This window comes from Bos grunniens, chromosome X (assembly GCF_055505025.1).
Source record: "Bos grunniens cultivar Pamir isolate PY7600 chromosome X, Bosgru_T2T1.0, whole genome shotgun sequence".
Classification (NCBI taxonomy): Eukaryota; Metazoa; Chordata; class Mammalia; order Artiodactyla; family Bovidae; genus Bos; species Bos grunniens.
Genome location: NC_141194.1, coordinates 9266014 through 9290106, shown reverse-complemented (window position 1 = coordinate 9290106; position 24093 = coordinate 9266014). Strand labels below are relative to the sequence as shown.

Genomic DNA, 24093 nt, shown 5'->3' with positions numbered 1-24093 from the left:
AAGTAAGGGAAGAGATCATAAAAGAGAGTCCATCCTACAGTTCAGGATGGCAACTGCTCCAAGTCTTAAGTCACTTTTGCTTTTTCTCAAAACCACAGCAACTCTATTTCTGTTCTTATTTTTCTCTTGCACCCAGACAATAGTGTTTTTGTCCTCTGAGGATTATTCTAAAAATAAAATGTGAAAGAAGAAGAAACATGTAAAGGTCTCTATCTTTGGTTTCTAAACATTACTTTTAACCTCCTATTTAGTTTAACTGCCATTCCCTACCAGAAAACGCTCTGCCCACTGCACTGTCTTCAGATTCCATGCGGCTGGAAAACGCACATGGCCTTAGTGCTTCCTGCGCCCCTGCCCCTTCTACCACCACTGGGGGGCTCACAGAGGAAATACGGTGGAGCTCACTGGGGCTAGGGGACATTACTTCCTGTCTAATTTTCACCTCTGCCTTTCAGCAACCATTCAGCCAAGTCCAGCCTAAGCAAGTTGGGACCTCACATAGGAGTCTTCTTCCTACTTCCCTGGCCTCTCCTTCTCAGTCTCTTTTCCCATCTCCTTCTCTTATTTCTGACCTCCAAAGCACAAGCACAAGCACACCGGGTCAACAGTCCCCGCATTATAAAGGCTTGCCCTAAAGATCTTACTCAGTGCCACACTATACCCAGACTCAGTCCATATGCTGCTGACTCCCAGACTTCAATCTCCAGTCCTGTCTTCTCCCCCATCTCCAGGTGCTTATACACAACTGCCTCCACTTAAATCTATCATGTGCTTCAAACTTAACTTGTTCACAACTGAATGTACTGGCATCCACAAACCTGCTTCTCCCCTAGTCCTTCCCATACTGATGATGAAACCATGCAAAGTAGTCATCTTAGACCCAAACTCTGACTGCAGGAACACTCTGATTAGGATCAAAGAACAGTGGAGCTGTGAGGGATTTCATTTGGGAGGCGAGGAGAGCAAGATTCAGTAGTTTTGAGATGTCCCTACAGCTACACATTTAACTTGATAGTAGAGCCAGAATGAGAAAGACTTTCCTACAGCCAAGTAAGCTGACTTGGCTCCCTCAGGTAAAATACATAGCTCAGTTGCATTCTCTTTTTTCAGAAGTCAATGTTAGACAGCTTCGTACAATGCAGGTCCAGCAAATCACAGCCCAAGGGCCAATCTGGGGCTGCCACCTGTTTTTATATGGCCCATGAACAGAATGATTTTACCACCCTGAAATATTTGGGGCAGGGGGAAGAAATTCAAAGAACAACAATAATGTATGACATATGAAACTGACATTAAAAACAAATGTTAGTGTCTGTGAATCAAGTGTGACTGGGACACAGACACATTCATTAATGTTTTATCTATGGCTGCCTTCATGCTACAGAGCTGAACTGAGAAGCTGCAACATTCACTGTATGAAGGGCAAAGCTGAAAATACCTGGCCCTTTATAGAACAAGGTTAGTGACCTCAGTACATTAAGAGTCCAAATTAAACAAACAAACACATGGATTTCAGTTTCATCTCAACCAGCAGTGTGATCTTTGACTGTGTTTCAATGTCTATGAGCCTCACGTTGAATAGGGGTAATGATACTGCCCTTAAAGGATTGTTTAGGAGTATTAGAAGTAATGCTTGTAGTGATCTGGAGTACACTAGGAGGAACTCAACAAATACTAGCAAAAATAATACTACTACTTACTAATACTATTATTACCACAAACTTTACCCCTCAAAATGTCCTCTTTGGTACGCTTTGAGAGATTTTGTGTCAAATGCCTTCTGAAATCCAGGCAAACATAGAACTTAAAAGTCCTAGTCCTTTTCATCCATTAGTTGCATGATACCAGAACAAGTACCCATCACATTATGTTTTTTGGTAACAAGCTGGAGGGTGGTTAATATCTTTATAACTCATATGACATAGTGCCCAATTGTGAATTCCCTGAGTTTCCTGGAAAAATCATCTCCTGAGTAATAAAGGTGACACTACGTGAAAGAGAAAACCATCGAGACCTACTCCATCCTTTTTCCAACTTTCTTATCCCAAGACTGTCAGAAAATAAGTTTAGTTAACAGAAAACGGGGAAATCAACATTAAGTTAGTGAAGAACATGTAGAAACAGTCCCCAAACCCCCAGGACCCCACTCTTTCAGATTTCCCAGAGGGCACTGCATGTGGCCAGAGAGGCAGAGCCTGGCTGTGGTTTTGGAACTGGCATCCCCCACAAGCTTCCAAAGATAAGAGATGGGAACATGGCTGACACTCACCTTGCCCACGGCTGCCCTCGGGGCCTTGACCTCAGCCCTGGCCACATCCAGTCCTGCAGGAGACTCTGCCATCCCTGGGGGCTTCTCGGCCTCAGGCTTGCCTCCTGGCTTACATCTCATTCCTGGAGTGGAAAAGAGGTCAAGCCTAACTCTTTTTCTTTGTGTGACCCCATCCTTTCCCCCTCTCACATCCCGCCATTTTCTCTGGCTCTCCAGGTATTTTGGCTAAGCACAGGGTCCTTTCCAGCCTCCTCACACTTCCTCCTTCCACTGGACTGCCCCTTTCTATGGCACCTTCTGGGATGATCCACATTTCTCATGAGTGACAAGACGTCATCTTGCTAATTAACATACGGCCTAATTATGGCGGTGTTACACTTTAGGAGACAGAATTAAAGTCTGAAGTGACCTAAGTAATTAGGAGAGGCAGACAGAGACAAATGAAAGCAGTAGCAGTACCGTGGGGGTGGCCATCACTTGGCCACGTCCAGTGAGGCTGAGCACCACAGGCCAAGACTCAGGTGCGTGGACACCTCGGGATCAGCTCCAAGCCAGGGTACTGTGGTACCTGCTTGGAGGCAGCATCCCCATGTAGGGCAAGATGGGCTTTTCTTTCCTCCTCCCTGTCTTTATAATTTCCCTGGCACCGAGGTGCCTCTTGACAAGATAGAGTAAATGAATTAGAAAAATGCACGCCCACAAAGATGAATTTTCACCCCATGCTGCAGAAGAGACAGGACTGACAGCTTAATTGCTGTGCTGAGGGTGACGCTGCTAGGAAGTGGTCCCTACTTTGCTAGGAAATCTGGCCAAAAACTAGGACAAATGAGGACAGGAGGTGTGCATTCTGGGTTCCCCCAGAAGTTGACCTGGGGTCACGAATGTGAGTACAAGTCATTTATTTGGGAGGCGCTCTAACAAGCACTGGCAGGGAGTGAGAAAATGAGACCGAGGAGGGAAAGAAGGCAATAGAAGGTATGTTAACAAGCAAGCCCTGCGGCTCAACTTGGCTGGGCAAGTAGGAGAGATAGGAGAACAGAGGTCAGTGAACTTTTCCTATAAAGGGCAGAGAATAAATATTTCAGGCTTTGGGAGCCATGGAATGTCTGTCACGATGACTCAATTCTGCCATTGTAGAAAAAATGTAGCCAGAGACAATATGTAAACGAACGGATTTGCAGTAAAACATTATTTGCAAAAGCAGGCAGCCAACCCAATGGCTGTAGTTTGTCAGCCCCCTGCTATAGAAGAGTGTTTCTCAAACTCTCATGGTGAAGGACCCATTTTTTTTTAAATGTCCAACCCATTGAACAAGACTTTGTAAATACAACAAAAATGAATCAATGGAAAAGCAAAATTTAAAAAACAGGCATACAAAGTATAAGTCTTTTAAAATTAATTAAAATCAAAAGACACAGAATATCTTGGTCTAGTTGATTTAGGAAGTTTCTAAATGCCCACTCTGAACTTCTGCTAAGTTATCACAGAAGGGTGGAGTCCTTGATCTCAGCCAAGGCCCTCACCACAGTTTACAGCCCCATGGTCTCTCTTACTAGGTGAGAAGGCTGGGACTGTTACCCACTGATACTTCTATTGTTATCAAGGGCTGTTCCCCAGCACATCAACTCCTGGTCCTTCTGGCCTATCTGGCAAATGGACCATGCACATTTCTGCCATCTGAGAAGGAAAGGCACCAGCGGCTCCAGGTAGGAAGTTGAAGGCGAGTATGGGAATGGTGAGGACCAAGAGTTCACTGGCAGGCCACTGTCGGTGTCACTACAGTGTGATAGAATAGAAAGATCATGGGCTTGGAATGCAAAGAAATTGAGACAGAAGTCCTGATTCTGCCACTTAACTTCTCTGTTTCTACATTTTCTTGTCTGAAAAATGAGTATAATATAGTGAGGGTTGGACATTGTTATTTTTTTGCTATTGTTGCTGCTGTTAAAGACTTTATTTTTTTTAGAGCAGTTTCAGGTTCACAGCAAAATTGAGAATAAGGTATTGATACAAAGAATTCCCATATACTTCCCACCCCATATGAGCATAGTGAAGTCGTTCAATCATGTCTGACTCTTTGCAATCCCATGGACTGTAGCCTACCAGGCTCCTTTGTCCATGGAATTTTCCAGGCAGGAGTATTGGAGTGAGTTTCCATTTCCTTCTCCAGGGGATCTTCCTGACCCAGGGATTGAACTCAGGTCTCCTGCATTGCAGGCAGACGCTTTACCTTCTGAGCCACCAGTGAAGCTCACCCATACATGCATAACCTTCCCCATTAGCAACCTCCCACCAGAGTGACACAACTGTTACACCTGATGAACCTACACTGACCCTGCATAATTACCCAGAGTCCATAGCTTGCATTAGGGTTCAACTCTTGGTGTGGTACTTATGATATGTGTCTATCATCATAGTATTATACAAAGCATTTTTACTGCCATAAAAATCTTCCTTGCTCTGCCTGTTCATCCTTCCCTCCCCTCAACCCTTGGCACCACTGCTCTTTTCACTGTCTCCATAGTTTTGCCTTTTTCAGAATGTCAACTAGTTGGAATAATCTTTTCAGACTGATTTCTAACACTCAGTAACGTGCATTTAAGGTGTCTCCGTGGCTTCTCATGGCTAGATAGCTCACTATTTTTTTTTAGTACTGAATACTCTACCGTCTGAAACTACCACTGTTTATTCACCCATTCGAAGGGCATCTACGTTGCTTCCAAGTTTTGGCAATTATGTAAACATCTGTGTGCAGGTTTTTGTGCAGAAATAAGTTTTTAGCTCCTTTGGGTAAATACCAAGGAACACAGTTGCTGGATTATATGGTAAGAGTGTATTTACTTTTGTAAGAAACTACCACACTGTCTTCCAAAATGGCCGTTCCCTCCAACCAGTGAACGAGAGTCCCTGTTGCTCCATGACCTTGTCAGCATTTGGTGTTTGCCAGTATCTAAATTTTGGCCATTTTAACAGTATCTAGCAGTATCTCATTTTTGTTTTAATTGTATTTCCCTGATGATATATGATGTGGAACACCTTTGCATATGCTTATTTGCCATCAGTATGTGTTCTTTGGTGAAGTGTCTGTTAAGGTCTTTGGCCCATTTTTTAAAAAGGATTGTTTATATTCTGACTGTTGAGTTTTAAGAGTTCGTTGCATATTTTAGATAACAGTCCTTTATCATATATTTTTTTTAAATATTTTCTCATTTTGACTTGAGTTTTAAATGGTCTGATAAAAAGCCCTAGCATATGTGCAACATTTGGGGCACATTGACAAGAACTCAATAATAACTCCCTTTCCACAAAATATAAAAATTATACAAAAAGTTAGTGGTAGAAATCTAATGGACTGTCTCCCATTAACCTGTATTTTTGTCCCTTGTTCTCCATTTTATGTCATTCAGCTGCATTCACCCACCTAGTCTGGGTGTGCTGAAGGTGGTGAGGATGAGTTATAAAGAAGATGGGGCTACAACAGGAGCCTTAGAGAATGAAAGGGAAAGGGAGGAGGAAATTGAAATAGTAAATGTTTATTAAGCACTTCTTATACCCTGGGTTCCATGGGATATACATGTAAGAATAATACATGGCCCTTATTGTTAAAGAATTTATGGTTTAACCAGGGTGGATAATAAAACCATGAGATGAATATAAAGTGATATTCATTGATAGTCTACTATGTGCCAGGGATCTCACGAGATTCTTTGTATACATTAGCTATGATTCAGTTGAGAACACTGCAAAGAAGACACTGTTAACCTCATTTTAAAAAGGAAACTGATGTGCAAGGAAGGTATGCGACTCATTCCAAGCCACATGGCTAGTAAGTAACAGAGCTGAGATCCAAGCCCAAGGCTGTCTGATTCCAATGCTCACACTCTTCATACACCAAGCTATCGAGAAAAGCTCCTAAGACAAATCACAGATAGTTTCATTGTGAGAAGTGCAACCTGGACTGAAAAAAGAATACGCAAAGACTCATCAAAAGAAAAACAATCCATAAGGAAGATACAAAAGAAATGGCTCCAGTATAATTGAAGTCTGTGAAAAAATGGAAATAGGAGAAGTAGGGTCAGGTGTTTGAGGGTTCTGACTGGTTTTGATGGTGTTTGCCAAGGATACTCTCAATGAGATTTTTCTAGGAGCTGGAAACAAAAAATCAAAATTCATCTGAAAAAAAAATTTAAAAATTAAACAAAAGTGTAATAAGGCCTGACACTAATACAATGCTGTATGTCAACTATAGAAACTACATGTATACAGGACATATATCTATGTCTATCTGTATCTATCTACAGATATCTATATCTACATATCTATACTACAGCTATACTTGTGTTCAGTCACGTCTAACTCTTTGGGACTCTTTGGGCTATAGCTCATCAGGCTCCTGTGTCCATGGGATTTTTCAGGCAAGAATACTGGAGTAGGCTCCCAACCCAGGGATTGAATCCATGTCTCCTGCATCTCCTATATTGGCAGGTGGATTCTTTACCACTGGTGCCACTTAGGATGTTGATTATAGCTTCCCAGTTGGTTCAGTGGAAAACAATCCGCCTGCCAATGAAGGAGACACAGGTTCAATCCCTGGGTCAAGACGATCCCCTGGAGGAGGGCGTGGCAATCCATTGCAGTATTCTTGCCTGGAGAATCCCATGAAGAGAGGAGCCTGGTTTCTCTACAAAGGTCACAAAGAGCTGGACACAACTTAGCACACACGCACACATGTGTCAATTATATCTCAATAAAAAATTTTAAAATAAGTTTTAAAAGTACATACTATTTATAGAAGTGCAATAAAGAAGACTAGTCCTCACAGGAACTTACACGTACTAAAAAGCAGTAAGAACTCGAACAATGAAATACGGGCTCAAGAACAGACACAAATCAGTCAGCAGAAGAGAATCAGCAGCCCAGAAAATGAGCTTTTTTGTTCAAAACTGAATATTTAATAAAGAAAGCATTACAAAACAGAAAGGGAAAAATCATTTACCATATGTTGTTGAAAAAACAAATTAGGAAAAAAGTCGCTCTCACCTTATGCTATATATCAAGTTAAATTTCCAGTGGATTTAAGAGTTTTTTTAAGTTAAATATAGAAAATATTTAATTTCTGGTAAAACATGCTTAGACAAATAATGAAATTTAAAAAATGAAAATGCAGAAAGCTATTCTCACATCTAAAGTTCAAATAAGGGTATGGTTAAGGAACAACAGTACTTCAGCTCCATGGAATGATAGACGGCCATTTGAATAATTATAAAACTATAGCAACATTAAAAAATATTTAGGCTGGACATAACTATGAAAGATATGGCACATTATTTTTCTATTGTTGCTGTAACAAATCACCACAAATTTAGTTGGTTAAAAATAACACATATTTATTATGTTACAATTTTGGAGGTTAGAAGTTTGACATTGGTCTTACTGAGCTACAATCAAGGCGTCCTCAAGGCTGCATTCTTTTCTGGAAACTGTGATGGAGAATCCATTTCCTTGCCTTTTACAACCTCTAGAGGGCACCCACATTCCTCAGCAGATGGCCCATTCGTCCACCTTCAAAGTCAGCAAAAAACAATTGAGTTGTTCTCACATCACCGCACTCTGACTTCTTTCCAGAGTCACATTTCCCTCTGACTTGTCTTCTGCCTCTCTTCCATTTTTTTTTTCAAAAATAATGGCTTTATTGAGATATAATTTACATGGCATACAATTCACCCACTTAAAGTGTACAAGTCATTGGTTTTTAGCATATTCACAGAGTTGTGTAACCATCATTATAATCAATTTTGGAACATTTTTATCACCCCTGCTAAGAAAACTTATAACCATTAGCAGTTACTTCCCCTTCCCCCGCAAGTTCTTATTCCTGGATGAACACTCATCTATTTTCTGTCTCTATGAATTTTCCTATTCTAGACATTTCAGGTAAAAGGAATCATACAATACACAGTCTTTTGTGACTGGCTTTTTTCACTTAGCATAATGTTTTCAAGGTTTGCCTGTGTTGTGGCAGTATTAATACTTTATTTCTTTTTATGGATGAGTAATATTCCAGTATATGTATATAACATTTTGTTTATCTATTCATCAGTCATGGACATTTGGATTGTTTCAGGGGATACTGTGAATAATGCTACTATAAACATTTATGTACAAGATTTTTTTTTTGGATATGGTTTAATTTCTCTTGGGAAGCCCTTGAATAGTTAAACATGGTGTTATCATATGACCCTCAGTGCTTGGCTCACCCCACTCTATTCTTAGATAGAGTAAAAACCCAAGAGAAATTAAACCATATCCAGCAAATTTGGAAAACTCAGCAGTGGCCACAGGACTGGAAAAGGTCAGTTTTCATTCCAATCCCAAAGAAAGGCAATGCCAAAGAATGCTCAAACTACCACACAATTGCACTCATCTCACACGCTAGTAAAGTAATGCTCAAAATTCTCCAAGCCAGGCTTTAGCAATGCGTGAACCATGAACTTCCAGATGTTCAAGCTGGTTTTAGAAAAGGCAGGGGAACCAGAGATCAAATTGCCAACATCTGTTGGATCATCAAAAAAGCAAAAGAGTTCCAGAAAAAGATCTACTTCTGCATTATTGACTATGCCAAAGCCTTTGACTGTGTGGATCACAATAAACTGTGGAAAATTCTGAAAGAGATGGGAATACCAGACCACCTGACCTGCCTCTTGAGAAACCTGTATGCAGGTCAGGAAGCAATAGTTAGAACTGGACATGGAACAACAGACTAGTTTCAAATAGGAAACAGAGTACGTCAAGGCTGTATATTGTACCCTGCTCATTTAACTTATATGCAGAGTACATCATGAGAAACACTGGGCTGGAAGAAGTACAAGCTGGAATCAAGATTGCTGGGAGAAATATCAATAACCTCAGATATGCAGATGATACCACCCTTATGGCAGAAAGTGAAGAGGAACTAAAAAGCCTCTTAATGAAATTTTCAGTGAAAGAGGAGAGTGAAAAAGTTGGCTTAAAGCTCAACATTCAGAAAACTAAGATCATGGCATCTGGTCCCATCACTTCATGGCAAATAGATGGGAAGACATTGCAAACAGTGGCTGACTTTATTTTGGGGGGCTCCAAAATCACTGCAGATGGTGACTGCAGCCATGAAATTAAAAGACACTTACTCCTTGGAAGGAAAGTTAAGACCTACCTAGATAGCATATTAAAAAGCAGAGCCATTACTTTGTCAACAAAGGTCCATCTAGTCAAGGCTATGGTTTTTCCAATGGTCATGTATGGATGTGAGATTGGACTATAAAGAAATCTGAGTGCCAAAGAATTGATGCTTTTGAACTGTGGTGTTGGAGAAGACTCTTGAGAGTCCCTTGGACTGCAAGGAGATCCAACCAGTCCATTCTAAAGGATATCAGTCCTGGGTGTTCATTGGAAGGACTGATGTTGAAGCTGAAACTCCAATACTTTGGCCACCTGGAGTGAATAGGTGACTCATTTGAAAAGACCCTGATGCTGGGAAAGATTGAGGGCAGGAGGAGAAGGGGATGACAAAGGATGAGATGATTGGATGGCATCACCAACTCAATGGACATGAGTTTGGTAAATTCCAGGAGTTGGTGATGGACAGGGAGGCCTGGCGTGCTATTGTTCATGGGGTCACAAAGAGTTGGACATGACTGTGCAACTGAACTGAACTGAACTGATGTAAAGGATCATGTCATCTGCAAACAGTGAGAGTTTTACTTCTTCTTTTCCAATCTGGATTCCTTTTATTTTTTTTCTTCTTCTCTGATTGCTGTGGCTAATACTTCCAAAACTATGTTGAATAGTAGTGTTGGCCTCTCTTCCATTTTTAAGGACCTCATGATGACACATTGTACCCACCCAGAAAATCCAAGATAATCTTTCCATTTAAGGCCAGCAATAAGTAATCTTTGTTTCATATGCAGTGTTAATTTCCAGGTTTTCATGTAACCTAACAAATTCCCAGGTTCAGGGGATTGAGACATGGGCATCTTTGAGAGGCCATTATTCTGTCTATCACATGTGGTTTTCAACTGATGAAGAAAATACATAAAAAGATAACTTAAAGTAGGCTGGCAGGATAGTAAATGAATACCATCCAGACAGTCAAAGGCACAGTGTGCATGCGTGCTCAGTCATGTCTGACTCTTTGCAAGCCTATGGACTGTAGCCTGCGAGGCTTCTCAGTCTATGGGATTCTCCAGGCAAGAACACTGCAGTGGGTTGCCATTTCCTCCTCCAGATCTTCCCGACCCAGGGATTGAATCCACATCTCCTGCACTGCGGCCAGATTTTTTTTTTTTTTTTTACCACTGAGCCACCTGGGGAGCCTTGGGTGTTTGAGCTCAAAAAGGCTGGAAGCCATTGATGGATAAGCAGCGGTCCTTGAGCAGGGCTGAATGCCCCAGGGCAGACGTTCACCCTTTGACGTGCCTGTGTCCTGGGGATCTGGTAGAAGCGCAGATTCTGCTTCAGTAGGTCTGGGCTAAGCCTGAGATTTTGCCTTGTAAATATGCCCCCAGTGGATACTGATGTGCTAGTCCCTGGATCACATTTGAGTAGCAAGGTACTACAATGCTTCCAATTCCCAGTCTACCTGGCTTTCAGAAAGATATGTCACTGGTGACCAACAATTCTTGTTTGCTTGGGACTGAGGAGGTTGCCCAGATACAGGACTTTCAGGGCTAAAACCAGGAAAGTTCTAGACAAACCAGGATGAACTAGTCATCCTATTTAGAAATGTGAGGATGGACACTTATTAGAAAAAGCAATGGAGACTTCCCTGGCAGTTCAGTGGTTAAAACTCCACACTTCCATTGCAGGGAGCATGGGTTTGATCCCAGGTCAGGGAACTAAGATCCCCACATGCTATATGGCGTGGCCAAGAAGAAAAAGAAAAAACAGCAACAAAAATCCTGTGTATTTTACTCCCAACTAATCTCTTATGGATCACAACTGTGTTCTGACCAAGCCTAAACTTTGGCCCCAGGATTCTTCCTCACGTTGAGTTCCAGCTATCACTACCAATCCATTGGCAATGGCAAAGGAAATAAAACCTATTTCCAACTGAAGTTGGAACTAACAGTCAAAAAACATGCTGCAGTGCTTCTTGCTCTCTCCACAGAAATGATAGACACGATGATGACAATGAGGGTGATAATTACAACTCAGCAAAAATTTGGTGTGTGTTAAGGTCATTTTTCATATTTTTGTAGCAGTAATTATAGGTGAGAATGACTCATTCAGATCCCAATGATAATTATAAACACAGCTTGATGTGATGGAGAAAAAAAAAAAAAAAACATATCTAAGGAAGGGAAGGTTGGGGTCCAAACAAGAGACATAACTGCCAGGAGCCTGTGTCGCTCTTAGAAAAATGGGAAAACCACTGACCTTACACTTATGACTAATGTTTGGGTCAAATACTGAGCACATGCTTACAAGCCTGCACTCCATTTCCTTCTTTCTGTTCTCCTTTTACCAGTGGATTCACTTCTCTAGTTACAGACTTATCAAGAAGAGCATTCATGACAGGAGGAATGAAGCCTTATTGCTGAATGACAAACCGTATGAGGAATCAGATCCTTGACATCAACCTCCGGAGGGGTGAACCTTGTTTGAACTCAACTGTTAACATCGCTTTCACTGAGCTCCAAGTCTCAAAAAGGAGCATCACCGGCAACTCCTCCAGCCACATTCGCTATCAGCACTGTTATTAGTTATCTATTGCTCTCTAACAAATGACCCTAAAACTTTGTGTCTTGAAACACCACACATTTGTTATCCCACAGTTCCTGTCGATGAAGGATCTGGGCGCAGCTTAACTGAGCTCTCTGCTTCAGGGTCTCTTGCACGGCTGCACTCAAGGGTAAGGCTATCTGAAGGACTGAGGAGGGAGGATCCACTTGAGTTCACTCAGGTGCTTGTTGGGAGGAGTCACTTCGTCAAGCATCGTTTGACTGAGAGCCTCAGGGCCTCATAGGCAGTTGCTTAGAGGCTCTCCTCAGTTCCTTACCATGCTGGCCTCTCCAGTTGGCTTCAAGTCAGCCTGTGAGTGTGGAGAGAAGGGAGCCCTCCTACACTGTTGGTGGGAATGTAAATTTGTGCAGCCACTATGGAGAACAGTATGGAGATTCCTTAAAAGATTAAAAACAGAGCTAGCATATGATCCAGCAATCCCACTCCTGGGCATGTATCTGGAGAAAACCATAATTTAAAATGATACATGTACCCCCAATATTCATGGCGGCACAATTCACAATAGCCAAGACATGGAAACAACCTAAATGTCCATTTACAGATGAATGGATACAGATGTGGTATATATACACAATGGAATACTACTCAGCCATGAAAAGAACAAAATAATGCCATTTGTAGTAACATGGATGGACCTAGAGCTTAGCCTACAAAGTGAAGTAAATCAGAAAGAGAAAGACAAATACCATGTGCTATCACTTACACATGGAATATAAAATACAACAAAAATGAACCTATCTACGAAACAGACCCACAGACATAGAGAACAGATTAGTGGCTGCCAAGGAGGAGAGGGGTGGAGGAGGAATGGATTGGGACTTTGGATTCAGCAGATGCAAACTTTTATATATAGAATGGATCAACAACAAGGTACTACTGTTTAGCTCAGGGAACTATATTCAATGGCCTGTGATAAACCTTAATGGAAAAGAATATGAAAAAGAATATATATATATATATATGTTGTGCTTACTCACTCGGTCATGTCCGACTCTTTGGACCCCATGGACTGTAGCCAGCCAGGCTCCTCTGTCCATGTGGATTCTCCAGGCAAGAATACTGGACTGGGCAGCCATTCCCTGCTCCAAGGGATCTTCCCAACCTACAGACTGAACCTAGGTCTCCCACATTGCAGGCAGATTTTTTTTACTGTCTGAGCTACCAGGAAAGCCCAAGAACACTGGAGTGGGTAGCCTATCCCTTCTCCAGGGGAACTTCCCAACCCAGAAATTGAACTGGGGTCTCCTGCATTGCAGGCAGATTTTTTACCAGCTGAGCTACCTGGGAAGCCCCCCACCACCACACACACACACACAGTGATATGCATGCTAAGTTGCTTCAGTTGTGTCCAACTTTGCAACACTATGGACTGTAGCCTGCCAGGATCCTCTGTCCATGGAGATTCTCTAGGCAAGAATACTCTGAGTCTCTTACATCTCCTGCAAGCATCCCCTACTGAAATCACTGATTCCAAACCAGCAACAAGCATTTTGTGAAGCAACCACAGAAATGTTTCCATTCCTGCTTCTAGAAATAAAAGCACATTTCCCCCATCGCATTATTTAAGGAATAAAAATAAAAGATGATGTGTACTTTATTTGTTGCTATGGTGCAGTAGCAAGACAATAAGGTCGTTAGGGGAACAGTCATAAAAGTCACAATGTCTAGTTTTGGAAAAATTGAGTAAGTTGGCCTTTAGTCTATGTTCATGGATCAGCCATGAAAATTGGTGTCAGAAGAGCTATGTGTCTTAGTTGTTCCACAGTTATCCCTGACTTCCTAAACTTTACTAAAAACTTAACTCCTCTGAAGGGGGTTCCAGGGTTAACCTTTTCCAGCTCCAACCCTTCTATTTATTGAATAACTTCAAATTATTACTCATGAATAATGTTCCATATATGTTGAGTCAACTATGTAGCTTGAGAACTCCTTCTCCCCATGAGTGTAAAATATTTTAATATTATGGATTATGTCAACCCAAATTACAGACACTAAAAATAAAAACAGAGCTGGGACGGACCTTAGCAATGATCTGTATACTAGTTCTCAATCTTGACTCAGAGCATCCCTCCAAACACTTGCATTAGAATCTCTGGGGGTGAGACTCGGGAATCAGTAGTTTTAAAGCTCCCCAGCACCAGAGCCAACGTTTAGAACCATTGCTCTACCCTAAGTGATTTTCCTAACACTGTATGGCTAAAGAGTATCAAAACCACCAGCACCATGCTTTCTTTAGAGCTGGGACTGATAGTCTGTATTCTACACTGGGTGTGATCTGAAGGAGTTGTCCCCAACCTTGGCTGCCTAAAAGAGACACTGAAGTCTTTTATTAACACATACAGATTCCTGTCCTCATCCCAACATAAATACTGCTTTATATCTTTATGAAGCTCTCCAGGTGATTCTAATATGTAGGCAAGGTTGAGCACTACTGATCTAAAATGTGAGCATATAGCATACATCTCTGCTCATCTTTCTTAACCACAGACCACAAAGTAGGAGGATGAGACTCCAGCATGTCTAAGGGGCTTTATCAGAATGAAGTCATGTCTATTAAGCTTTTAATGTCCAAAAGGAGAATGTAGAATAGACATAATATATTTCAGTTCAGTTCAGTCAGTTCCGTCGCTCAATCATGTCCAACTCTTTGAGACTCCATGAATTGCAGCACGCCAGGCCTCCCTGTCCATCACCAAGTCCCGGAGTTCACTCAAACTCACGCCCATCGAGTCGGTGATGCCATCCAGCCATCTCATTCTCTGTCGTCCCCTTTTCCTCTTGCCACCAATCCCTCCCGGCATCACAGTCTTTTCCAATGAGTCAACTCTTCGCATGAGGTGGCCAAATTACTGGAGTTTCAGCTTTAGCATCATTCCTTCCAAAGAAATCCCAGGGCTGATCTCCTTCAGAATGGACTGGTTGGATCTCCATGCAGTCCAAGGGACTCTCAAGAGTCTTCTCCAACACCACAGTTCAAAAGCATCAATTCTTCGGTGCTCAGCTTTCTTCACAGTCCAACTCTCACATCCATACATGACCACTGGAAAAACCATAGCCTTGACTAGACGGACGTTTGTTGGCAAAGTAACGTCTCTGCTTTTCAATATGCTATCTAGGTTGGTCATAACTTTCCTTCCAAGGAGTAAGTGTCTTTTAATTTCATGGCTGCAGTCACCATCTGCAGTGATTTTGGAGCCCTAAAAAATAAAGTCAGCCACTGTTTCCACTGTTTCCCCATCTATTTGCCATGAAGTGATGGGACCAGATGCCATGATCTTCGTTTTCTGAATGTTGAGCTTTAAGCCAACTTTCTCACTCTCCACTTTCACTTTCATCAAGAGGCTTTTTAGTTCCTCTTCACTTTCTGCCATAAGGGTTGTGTCATCTGCATATCTGAGGTTACTGATATTTCTCCCAGCAATCTTGATTCCAGCTTGTGTTTCTTCCAGCCCAGCATTTCTCATGATATAACATATTTAAGCTACCCCAAAATTACAGAAATATTTCTGTGAAGAATGAGGAAGATTTCTAACAACAGGCTTCATTGTTTAAACCTCTAATATGAGAAGAAATATAACACCGATCGTATAAAAATCAATCCAAGGCATAATGTAAGGAAGTTTGTGATACAAATATTATCTTAAATATGAGATATTCAAACGTGATAGAAAAAAAACAGATATGTTCTTAGGAGCCTTGAGTGAGTCAGTGTGAGAAGGAGTTATTTAGGAGTAAGTAAAGACATCAAAAATGCTGATAGGGATTCAAACAAGGAAAGTATATTAGTTATCTGTCACTACATAACAAATTATCCTAAAAACCAGCAGCTTAGGGCAACAAGCAAGTATTAGCTTGTAGTTTCTGTGGATACAAATCTTGGAAGCAACTTAGGGGACTGGTTCTGATTCAGTCTCTCATGAGACTGCAGTCATGGTATTGGCTAGGCTACAGTCATCCTAAAGTTTGACTGGGGATGAAGAGTCTGCTTCCAAAATGGCTCCGACGATGGACAAGTTGATGCTGGCAACTGGCAGGAGGTCTCAGTTCCTTGCTATGTAGACCTGTTCATAGGGCTGCATGGGTGCCCTTATAAAATAACAGCTGGCTTTCCCTACAGTGAGTGATCCAAGAGTGAGCAAGGAATAAGTCACAATGCCTTTTATGACAACATCTCAGAAGTCATGTATTACTTTTCTATCTTACATGAATTATTAGAAGCAAGACATTTAGTCAATGCCACACTTCAGGGGAAAGTAATTAGGTTTTACTTTTTGAAGAACAAGTCAAAGAATTTGTGGACATATTTTAAAACATCACATAAGGCAAGAGAGAAAAGACAAAGACCAGAATGGGCTTGCCAGTAGATCTAAGACAAACTTCATTTCCTGTAAATGACAAGCAACCCAAACTATTTCTTTTTTGACAACTTCCAAGAGGTCCAGCTATAAGCCTTCAGAATGGGCTAGCGAAGCTTCTGGCAGGAAATACGATTATCTGAGATTTTTAGTAACACTTTCACTCTACAAATATCTATCCACCTGTTTCCTGAAGGCTGGAATTGTTTTAGTATTGAGGCAAAAGCCACATCTGGAGAGAAAGGACAACAGAGAAAATGACAACTGAAATAAACACTGATATAGCTGAAAATGGAAATGTTTACTAACCCAATCAGTGGGAAGTCTCAGATCACAGAGTTAAACTTCTCATGTAGGGAGAAGATGACAGATTCCAAGAAAATTAGGAGAAAGGACTGTGAAATATGAAATAAAATGGAGTCACTACATCAAGGGATTTTAAAATGGAGCTGGGAGGCCATTAAGGAGGTGGACCATAAGCACATTCTCACGGGGTGAAGCCATGAACTTTTGAACTGGGTCAAACCACAAATACTCCAAGGACTCTGAAACCTGTCACAGTAAGGAACTTTCACTTCCCTCTAGTAACAGCCTTCATATTCAATCAAGTTTAGCCAAGACTAGCTTCTGTCTCCAACTCCAAAATTACAAAATTCTTTGTAATGCAAACCTTCCTTCTTTGCCTTTAAAAGCTCCTTTTACTTCCTCAGTTCAGTTCAATCACTCAGTCGTGTCTGACTCTTTGCGACCCCATGGACTGAAGCATGCCAGGCCTCCCTGTCCATCCCCAACTCCTGGAGCTTGCTCAAACTCATGTCCATCAAGTCGGTGATGGCATCCAAACATCTCATCCTCTGTCGTCCCCTACTCCTCCTGCCTTCAAGCTTTCCCAGCATCAGGGTCTTTTCCAATGAGTCAGTTCTTCACATTAGGTGGCCAAAGTATTGGAGCTTCAGTTTCAGCATCAGTCCTTCCAATGAATATTCAGGACTGATATTCTTTAGGATTGACTGGTTGGATCTCCCTGCAGTCCAAGGGACTCACAAGAGTCTTCTCCAACACTACAGTTCAAAAGTATCAATTCTTCAGCACTCAGCTTTCTTTATGGTTCAGCTCTCACATCCATTTACTCCCTAGTGGAACACTGTTTGGGTTGCTACCCAAATCAGTGTGCCCCAGATTGCATTCTTTGATCCCCAAGCAACATTTTTTGCTTGATTATTGCCTCCTAGGTTCATTTAGGTTGACAGGACACAAAAGGGTTAGGATGAGAGCTAGGTTGACTGGACTTCAAAGTCCCCACAACTTTGCCCAGGTAGGGCTTCTAGTTGCTCAGTAATTGATCAGAAATACTTCTGGAATTTTGCTTCATACTCTAAACAATGAGAAATACTAAGGCAGACACTTAAGATCTCATTCTATGGAACTCTGAGGGTGAATCTCAAGTTTCATTCTTTGCTTGCTATGTTGTTCAGCAAGTCACGTAAACATCCTGCATCTCTCCTTCCTCATTTGGACAACAAGGAGAATTAACAAGGCCTACTTTAAAGGTTATTGGGTGAGTTAAACAAGTTATTATTTCCCAGAGATAAATCCACGCACCTATGGACACCTTATCTTTGACAAAGGAGGCAAGAATATACAATGGAGAAAAGACAATCTCTTTAACAAGTGGTGCTGGGAAAACTTGTCAACCACTTATAAAAGAATGAAACTAGAACACCTTCTAACACCATACACAAAAATAAACTCAAAATGGATTAAAGATCTAAATGTAAGACCAGAAACTATAAAACTCCTAGAGGAGAACATAGGCAAAACACTCTCCAACATAAATCACAGCAGGATCCTCTATGACCCACCTCCCAGAATATTGGAAATAAAAGCAAAAATAAACAAATGGGACCTAATTAAAATTAAAAGCTTTTGCACGATGAAGGACACTATAAACAAGGTGAAAAGACAGCCTTCAGAATGGGAGAAAATAATAGCAAATGAAGCAACTGACAAACAACTAATCTCAAAAATATACAAGCAACTCCTGCAGCTCAATTCCAGAAAAATAAGCAACCCAATCAAAAAATGGGCCAAAGAACTAAACAGACATTTCTCCAAAGAAGACATACAGATGGCTAACAAACACATGAAAAGATGCTCAACATCACTCATTATCAGAGAAATGCAAATCAAAACCACTATGAGGTACCATCTCACGCCGGTCAAGATGGCTGCTATCTGAAAGTCTACAAGCAATAAATGCTGGAGAGGGTGTGGAGAAAAGGGAACCCTCTTACACTATTGGTGGGAATGCAAACTAGTACAGCCACTATGGAGAACAGTGTGGAGATTCCTTAAAAAACTGGAAACAGAACTGCCATATGACCCAGCAATCCCACTGCTGGGCATACACACCGAGGAAACCAGAATTGAAAGAGACACGTGTACCTCAATGTTCATCGCAGCACTGTTTATAATAGCCAGGACATGGAAGCAACCTAGACGTCCATTGGCAGATGAATGGATAAGAAAGCTGTGGTACATATACACAATGGAATATTACTCAGCCATTAAAAAGAATACATTTGAATCAGTTCTAATGATGTGGATGAAACTGGAGCCTATTATACAGAGTGAAGTAAGCCAGAAAGAAAAACACCAATGCAGTATAATAATGCATATATATGGAATCTAGAAAGATTGTAACGATAACCCTGTATGCGAGACAGCAAAAGAGACACAGATGTATACTCCTTTGGACTCTGTGGGAGAGGGCGAGGGTGGGATGAAGTGGGAGAACGGCATTGAAACATGTATAATATCATATGTTATTACTGGCGAAACAAATCACCAGTCCAGGTTCGATGCATGATACAGGATGCTTGGAGCTGGTGCACTGGGATGACCCAGAGGGATGGTATGGGGAGGGAGGTGGGAGGGGGGTTCAGGATGGGGAACATGTGTACACCCGTGGTGGATTCATGTTGATGTATGGCAAAACCAATACAATATTGTAAAGTAATTGGCCTCCAATTAAAATAAATAAATTTATATTTAAAAAGTTATTATTTTCACATCATTAGAAAAAACACCTCTTGACAGTATGGCAAGATGCCCCACGACTCAACCTCAATATTTCTGCATATTTGCTGATTAGAAGCAGTACCCAAACTTCTAGAAATCTGCATCCTCAGTTGCTGCAGTTATTTATCCTTCCAATTGACCCTGCTGTCTGAGGGACCATTTAAGTGAGCCTTCTTGTTCACATACCTATGTTAAGGGCAGACCCACAATCCTTGGGTAGCTCCTGACTACTTGAAAGTAGTAAAGTTAATTATTACACATCAATAAATGTTTTTTGCTTCTTATATCAGTTTTTGGGCTTCTCTGGTAGCTCAGCTGGTAAAGAATCTGCCCGAAATACAGAAGACCATGGTTTGATTCCTGGGTAGGGAAGATCCCCCTGGAGAAGAGATAGGCTACCCACTGTAGTATTCTTGGGCTTCCCTGGTGGTTCAGATGGTAAAGAATCTGCCTGCAATGCAGGAGACTTGGGTTTGATCCCTGTGTTGGGAATATCCCCTGGAGGAGGGTATAGCAACCCACTCCAGTATTCTTGCCTGGAAAATCTGCATGGAAAGAGGAGCCTGGTGGGCTACCATCCATGGGGTCACAAAGAATCGGACATGACTGAGCGACTAAGCACAGCACAGTATATTGGCTTTTACCCACAAAAATGTCTTAACTTACCTTTGATATTTAAAAACAATTTATTAAAGCTTCCAACTCAAGAATTAATTATTCTCAGTTTTTCCACTCAATCTACTAATCATATTATTGTACTTCTAAATCTACCAAATTCTAATAATCACTCATGGGGGATCATTAATTAATGCTTGTTCCCATCACCAATGCAGTTGATTAGAGACTCTCTTTAGTATATTAAACAGCACCTAAATTTTTAATACATTCTATGTCTTTTTTACATGCTTCAATTGTGTAACAAATCTTCACAGGTACTTAAGTCATGTTTATAAATCTAATGAATTAAATTTGTAAATATGCTGATAAACTCAAGCTTTCCTGAATTTTCTAATACTGTTACTGAACACAAGTTGGTGTGCCCAATGCACATTCAGGCCAAACAAATCAAAATGTGGGAGTTTGGAGCAGAGAAAGGTTTACTGCAAGGCCATGCAAGGAGAAAGGGTGGCTCATGCTCAAAAACCTCGAACTTGCAGATGATTTTCAGGGAGAGGTTTTTATAGGCAAAATTTGGAGTACGGGCTGCAGGGCATGTGACCTTCCTCTGATTGGTTGGTGGTGCTCCAGGAATCTTGAGCTCAGTCAGAGGTTACCATCCTCCAACTGTGTGAGTTCCCACAGAACTCAGAGATATTGTTACGTATATTCCTTGAAAAGGATGCTGGACTCTGCCCCAGCACTGCTCTATTCTTCCTTCCTTTCTTCTTTTCTCTCTTTCTTTCATAACACCCATTTATTAACTCACAGTTCTGTAAGTCATAGTCTGAATAAACTTGATTGGGTTCTCTGCTCAAGGTCTCACAAGGCCAGAATCCAATTCTTGACTGGGTTGGGTCCTTTTCAGGAAGCTCTGGGGAAAATACATGCTTTCAAACTAATTCTTACAGGTAGCAGAATTCAGCTTCTTTGCTGGCTGTCGGAAGGGGGTTGATCTCATCTCCTAGAGGCTGCTCTTAGGTCCTTTCCACATGGCTCCCTCTCTCAAGCCAGCAATGCAGAATTTGTCATGTACTGAGTCCCCCTTGTGCTTCTACTCTGTGATTTCCTCTTCTGCTACACTGTTTCTCAGCTGTTCCACCTTTGTTTCTGCATTCCCTCCCTTCCCTGATTAGCAACTGTTCCAATCTGCCCTGTGGAACTCAGGAAAGGTCAAGGAGGCTGAAGCCTCTTTCCTGCAAATAAGAAAGGGAGGTGGGGCGTAGGGTGGGGGTCAGGACATGGAAAGAATCTGTACCAGGAAGGGCTCCGTAGGGTCCTGCTCTATTTCAGTATTGCTTATAAACTTCATAAAATTTCAAGCTAAAAATCACAAGCTTAAATCAATAACAAATATACATTTTGAATTGAAATCACAAAGCTGACTGGTTATTTTAATAGGGGAAATTCTCTTAGATATTGAAAACATCTTAGGGACTTCCCCAGGGGTCCAGTGATTAAGATTCCATGCTTTCATTGCAGGAGGCAAGGGTTTGCTACCAAGTCGGGGAGATACAATCCTACATGTCATGTGGCATGCCTCCACCCCCGAAAGAAAAGAAAGGAAAAAAAAAAAAAAACCTCAAGTAGTAAATATGTATCAATTATTCTTAACCACAAAAATATTAATGCTATAGTTTTCATTTTCTTAAAAATTTTTTTCTAAATTCTAACTTTTCCTTGGATTAAAGGCTATGGTTTTTCCTGTGGTCATGTATGGATGTGAGAGTTGGACTGTGAAGAAGGCTGAGCGCCGAAGAATTGATGCTTTTGAACTGTGGTGTTGGAGAAGACTCTTGAGAGTCCCTTGCACTGCAAGGAGATCCAACCAGTCCATTCTGAAGGAGATCAGCCCTGGGATTTCTTTGGAAGGAATGATGCTAAAGCTGAAACTCCAGTAATTTGGCCACCTCATGCAAAGAGCTGATTCATTGGAAAAGACCCTGATGCTGGGAGGGATTGGGGGCAGGAGGAGAAGGGGACGACAGAGGATGAGATGGCTGGATGGCATCACTGACTCGATGGACGTGAGTTTGAGTGAACTGTGGGAGTTGGTGATGGACAGGGAGGCCTGGCGTGCTGCGATTCATGGGGTCGCAAAGAGTCGGACACGACTGAGCAACTGATCTGATCTGATCTGATCTGATCCACAAAGAAAAACACAACTGTTTCCTTAAGCATTGAACATCTTAATGTTTTCATTCAAGCAGTTATGGCATCCCCCAAGAATGTTGGGTTACCTCTCCAGGTGATATTTAGGCTTGTCTTCGAGTTCCCTGAAAAGAGGCCCTTCCCTCAGTCCTCATGAACAGATGCACATACATAACTCTCAAGGGACACACTGAAGGCTCTTTATAGCTGACACACTAATGCTCTCCACATGGGGTGGTCTCACAGCTCAACTCCATGTAATCTGATTCTTGAGTCTGCCGATAAAAACCTGGAATCCCTTCCACAAATCTAAACGATGAGGTTTTGACTATATTTGTTTCATGAATATACTGAACACTTTTTCCTCCAGCTCTAGAGGCTTGAGTGAACCCTACAGTCTTTTCATATCCTTAGTATCTAGTAAAGTCAGAGTCCTATGGTTATTATAATAATATGCAACTGGAGAATGGATTGTTAGGGCAAATAGAGAAGCAGGAGGAAGGTAGTTTGATGATTCACAGGAGACACGACAGTGTCCAGGACCAGAGTGATGTAACCAAGGACTCTATGAGGCCTTTCCAGGACAGACCTCTCCCTCTATGTCCTCTGCCTGCCTCTTCTCTGTCAAAAAGATGTAGTCTCCCAGGCCTCCTGAGTCACAAAAGCCTGACTCAAGAATTAATGATTGTATTGCTTTTCAAAAATTGGGCTTTATTATAAAATATTTTGGTTTCAAATGACTTACTAGTCAAGAATCTGCTAAATATTATCATGATGGTTAAATCTTATGTGTCAGTTTGCTTAGGCTATGGTTGGTTGCTTGATAAAATACTAGTCTAATGAAGGTATTCTGTAGATGTGATTAACATCTATAATCAGTTGTCTTTAAGTAAAGGTAATTATTCTCCATAATGTGAGTCAGTTCAGTTAAGTCACTCAGTTGTGTCTGACTCTTTGCGATCCCATGGACTGCAGCACCCCAGGCTTCCCTGTCCATCACCAACTCCTGGAGCTTGCTCAAACTCATGTCCATCAAGTTGGTGATGTCATCCAACCATCTCATCCTCTGTCATCCCCTTCTCCTGCCTTCAATCTTTCCCAGCATCAGGGTCTTTTCCAATGAGTCCAATAATGTGTTCCAATAATGTGGGTGGGCCTTATTCAATCAGTTGAAGCTCTTAAAAGCAATAACAGGTTTCCCAGAGGAGGAATTCTGCTTTAAGACTCTAACAGAGAAGTCTTGCCCAAGTTTCTAGCTTGCTGGGCTACCCTACACATTTAGACCTGCCCCTATAGATTTCAGACTTGGCAGCCCCACAATCACATGGGCTAATTCTTTAAAATAAATCTCTTCAATATGTTATATAGAAATGTATGTATAAGGCACATACATGCAGATATATCCTATTGATTCTGTTCCTCTAGCGTTAAAGAGAGACTGATACAGTTAATTATTCCCATGTTACCTGCAGGCAAAAATTAATAAGCAAACTACATCTAATGATCAAAAAGTAACCTTGGGGCTCCTCTAATTATGTACCCTACCTCATGTACATCTGACGTGTTTCAAATTTTTGATGAATCAAAGAAGGAAGAAGGGAAGGAGGAATTTCCATTTACAAAGTGAACGTTTCTGGAGTCTCTGTTTGGAAATAGAGAGGAAGGTTGTAGCAGCTGGTCTTACTGCTGATACACACTATCCTCAGCACCTCTTGGAGGGCTCACCATGAGACACTCATAAAAGAAAAGGGCTGATGAGTTGTTCTGCACAGAAGCTGAGAAAAGAGATTTCTAGAGACA

General features: G+C 41.4%; 1 long non-coding RNA gene across 2 annotated transcripts in view; it reads right to left on the bottom strand.

Annotated features, from left to right (window-relative positions):
- Positions 1 to 2266: 2266 nt before the first annotated feature.
- The window catches only part of LOC147339755 (uncharacterized), a 41732-nt gene continuing 19905 nt past the window's right edge, over positions 2267 to 24093 (bottom strand). Inside the window, exon 3 of one of the 2 annotated variants that reach the window (XR_015158558.1) lies at positions 2267 to 2391. This is a non-coding gene — a long non-coding RNA (uncharacterized LOC147339755). Of the gene's footprint in view, positions 2392 to 7628; positions 7832 to 24093 lie in introns of those variants that run through there. The other variant, XR_015158559.1, reaches the window with a different exon arrangement.